The 3,995-nt window shown below is 43.3% G+C and overlaps 1 pseudogene; it reads right to left on the reverse strand.

Moving 5' to 3' along the window:
* Positions 1–737: 737 nt before the first annotated feature.
* The window catches only part of LOC103207837, an 8,787-nt pseudogene continuing 5,529 nt past the window's right edge, over positions 738–3,995 (reverse strand).

Genomic DNA, 3,995 nt, shown 5'->3' on the forward strand with positions numbered 1-3,995 from the left:
ACAGATCCGAAAACAGCTCTTGAAACAACCAGAGAGAGAGGAGTCACCACCTCTCTGAACTGCAAGCTGCCTGCCGTGTGAGGTCAGAGGAGTACTGCAAAGTATAGCATCTCCTTTCTCTCTTCCAGGCATATTCTCCTCTTCCCTTTTCCAAGGACAGAACCTTGGCATGGGACAAACCTCCAGATGGCCCAAAGAGTTATTATAGCCCATTCCTTCTCCTCTGTTACAACCCTCTGTAGATAAATAAAACACCCCTCTGTTGCAAGAAATCTCTGTTCTCCATTTACCTCAAGTAGATACACTCCTTGGAGAGAACAATCATGGGAGAAAGAAGGGCTGCATATGCACAGGGAGACAGCTCAGGGGGCAGGAGTGCATGGAGGAATGGACACGGGGAAGAGGTAACTATGGGGAGGAAGTGGGAGGGGAGCTGTTGCACTGTGGTAAACTGTGATCAATGTCATGAGACAAAGTATATGTGAGCTGCTGTATGGAAAGTGAATTTGCTCTGTAAATCTTCACCCAAATCACAATCAATCAATCAATCAATCTCTGTTCTCACAACATCTTGGGTTGAGAAGCAATCTTCCCTTGGATCACAGGGTATGGGAGATCACATGGGCCACTTTGATGATGTTGTAAGTGGTTGGGTATTGTTTGCCACCTGGCTGGGCCATAGGTGTAGACAAGGGCTGATGTAGGTAGAGACAAGACTATAGGTGTAGACAAGTTCTTCAACAGTTGGCCATGAGGTTGAGCTAGCTCAGCACCTCATCACCCACTGAGATGCCACCCAGGTACTGCTTGGGCATCCCCTTCAGCTTCCATTGATTTCTAACAGCTGGGCTTGTCTGTGTTGGAGCCTTTTTGCTCCAGTTTTACTTTGTTGTACCTTTTCTAGAAATTCTCCATCCCTATGTAGTCCATCATCACCTTTGCAAGTGCCTCAGTAAACTCTTCTGAGTTATTTTGCACTCTCTCTGCTTCCTCCTTGGGGCCAAATATTGATAAATAAAAAGGCAGCACTTTTTCTTCCTCTGTTTCATATTTTCTACATAGTTCAGCAAGTTTGAGGATCTTTCCACTCTTACCAACAATCAGGGCCTTGAGGGGAGCATTACCTTCCAGAGGAAACTTGACCACATTCTCCTGTGCCTGCATCCTTTGGGCCTTACGTTTTGTAGTTGTACAAGGACCAATCCCTTGTCATTATGAATACACTGGTTCTGTTCTTCATTCTCATGGCTGTGCACCATGATTTTGCCTTTTTAAATACCTATGACATCCTGTAGTTTCTGTATTTTTTTCATCTGGCATTCAGTCTCTTTGGAGCCTCTCCTTCTTCTTGGCTGATATGACTCAATATGAGAAGAAACAGCTGCAAACATCCAATGATAATCAGAACATGGAATGTACAAAGTATGAATCTAGGAAAATTGGAAGTTGTCCAAAACGAAATGGAACACCGAATGAAGATCAATGTCCTGGGCATTAGTGAGCTCAAATGGACTGGTTTTGACCATTTTGAATCAGATAACCATGTGATCTACTATGCCAGTGTTCTGGTTACCTAGTCCCACTCTGACAATAAATATACCACAAATGGGATGTCTTTAACAAATAGGAGTTTATTCTCTTACAGTTCGGAAGGCTAGAAGTCCAAGTGCCAGGCTCTAGGTGCTGTGTGAAAGCCCCTCAACCTTGGATTCAGCTCTGCCTCCGGTTCCCAGCCCACTGAAGCTAGACGCATCTCTTCACTTAGGCAGCTACTGGCTGCTGAGGCTAACAAGCCCAAGGTTGGCAAATAAAATGGCACAGTCCTGATGTTACCAAACCACATGGCAGGCCATTAACTCAAGTCCATTGAAAGTCCCAAGGTCGGCAGAGCATAGCAGGCTGCTGAACAATGACCCGGCTACATGCAGGGTTCAAGTGTGCCATAAGCTAGAGACCATTCACAAACCTGTTTCTTACATACAGGAATCAGACCACATCCCTAAAGCAGCTACTCAGCTGCTTGTGGTAGGTCCTACCATGGAATTGATTACCAATCTCATCATGGGGAATAACTACCACCAGCTGCCCATCCACTCAACCAGGCCCAGCCAAGTTGACACACAAACTTAACCACCACAGCCAGGAATGACCAACTGAAGAGGAATGGCGTGGCATTCATCATCACAAAGCATGTTTCAAGATCTATCCTGAAGTACACAAGGTGTCAGTGACAGGATAATATCCATACGCTTACAAGGCAGACTAGTTAATACTACTATTATTCAAATTTACTCACCAACCAACAAAGCCAAAGATAAGGAAATTGAAGATTTTTACCAACTTCTGCAGTCTGAAATTAACCAAACATGCAATCAGGATGTGTTGATCATCACTGGTGACTGGAATGCAAAAGTTGGAAAGAAAGAGGAATCACTGGTAGCTGGAAAATTTGGCCTTGGAGATAGAAACAATGCTGGAGATCGCATTGTGGTAGTTAAGGTTGTGTGTTAACTTGCCTGGGCCTGGTTGAGTCGCTGGGCAGCTGGTGGTCGTTATTGCCATGATGAGAGTGGCAATCAACTCCATAGTGGAATCTACCACAAGCAGCTGAGTAGCTGCTTTAGGGATATGGTCTGCTTCCCATATATAAGAAGCAGCTTTGGGAATGGTCTGTAGTTTATGGCACACTTGAACCCTGCATGTAGCCAAGTCATCATTCAATAGCTTGCTATGCCCTGCCGATCATGGAACTTTCAGTGGATTTGAATCAATGGCCTGCCATGTTGGTTGGTAACATTAGGAATTGCCATTTTATTTGTTGACCTTGGGTTGTCAGCCTCAGCAGCCAGTAGCTGCCTGAGTGAAGAGGTGCCTCTAGCTTCAGTGGGCCAGGAGCAGGAGGCAGAGCTGAACCTCAAGGTTGAGGGGCTTTCACACAGCCCCTAGAGCCTGGCACTTGGAACTTGGACTTTTAGGCTCCAAAAATTCTAAGAATAAAGTCCTGTTTGTTAAAGCCATCCCATATGTGGTATGTTCTTGTCAGAGTAGCACTAGGTAACCAAAACCTGCATGATATAATTTTGCAAGACCGACAACTTATTCATTGCAGATACTTTTTTTCAACAACACAAAACATGGCTATACATGTGGACTTCACCAGATGGAGTGCACAAGAATCAGATTGAGTCCATCTGTAGCAAGAGACAATGGAGAAGCTCAATATTTTCAGCCAAAGCAAGGCCAGGAGCTGATTGTGGAACAGACTATCAACTGCTCATATGCAAACTCCAGTTGAAGTTGAAGACAATTAAAACAAGTCCACGAGAATGAAAATATGACCTTGAGTATATCCTTCCTGAATTCAGAGACCATCTAAAGAATAGATTTGATGCATTGAACACCAATGACCGAAAACAAGAGGAATTGTGGGATGACATCCAGAATGTTATCCATGAAGAAAGCAAAAGGTCATTAAAAAGACAGGAAAGGAAGAAAAGACTAAAATGGATGTCAGAAGAGACTCTGAAACTAGCTCTTGAGCAAAGAGTAGCTAAAGCAAATAGAAGAAATGATAAGATAAAAGAGCTAAACAGAAGATTTCAAAGAGCAGCTCAAGCACACAAAACCAATTACTATAATAAAATGTGCAAAGACCTGGAATTAGAAAACCAAAAGGGAAGAACATGCTTGGCATTTCTCAAGCTGAACGACCTGAGGAAAAAAATTAAGCTTCAAGTTGCAATATTGAAAAATTCTATGGGCAATATATTGAATGATGCATGAAACATCAAAAGAAGATGGAAGGAATACACAGAGTCACTGTACCAAAAAGAATTGGTTGATGTTCATGCATTTCAGGAGGTGGCATATGATCAAGAACCTATGGTATTGAAGGAAGAAGTTGAAGTGCATTGAAGGAAGTGGCGAAAAACAAGGCTTCAGGAATTGACAGAATATCCATTAAGATGTTTCAACAAACGGATGCCTCACTGGAG

The sequence above is a fragment of the Orycteropus afer genome, unplaced genomic scaffold (assembly GCF_000298275.1).
Source record: "Orycteropus afer afer isolate SDZICR_OR568_19922 unplaced genomic scaffold, OryAfe1.0 scaffold00398, whole genome shotgun sequence".
Classification (NCBI taxonomy): domain Eukaryota; kingdom Metazoa; phylum Chordata; class Mammalia; order Tubulidentata; family Orycteropodidae; genus Orycteropus; species Orycteropus afer.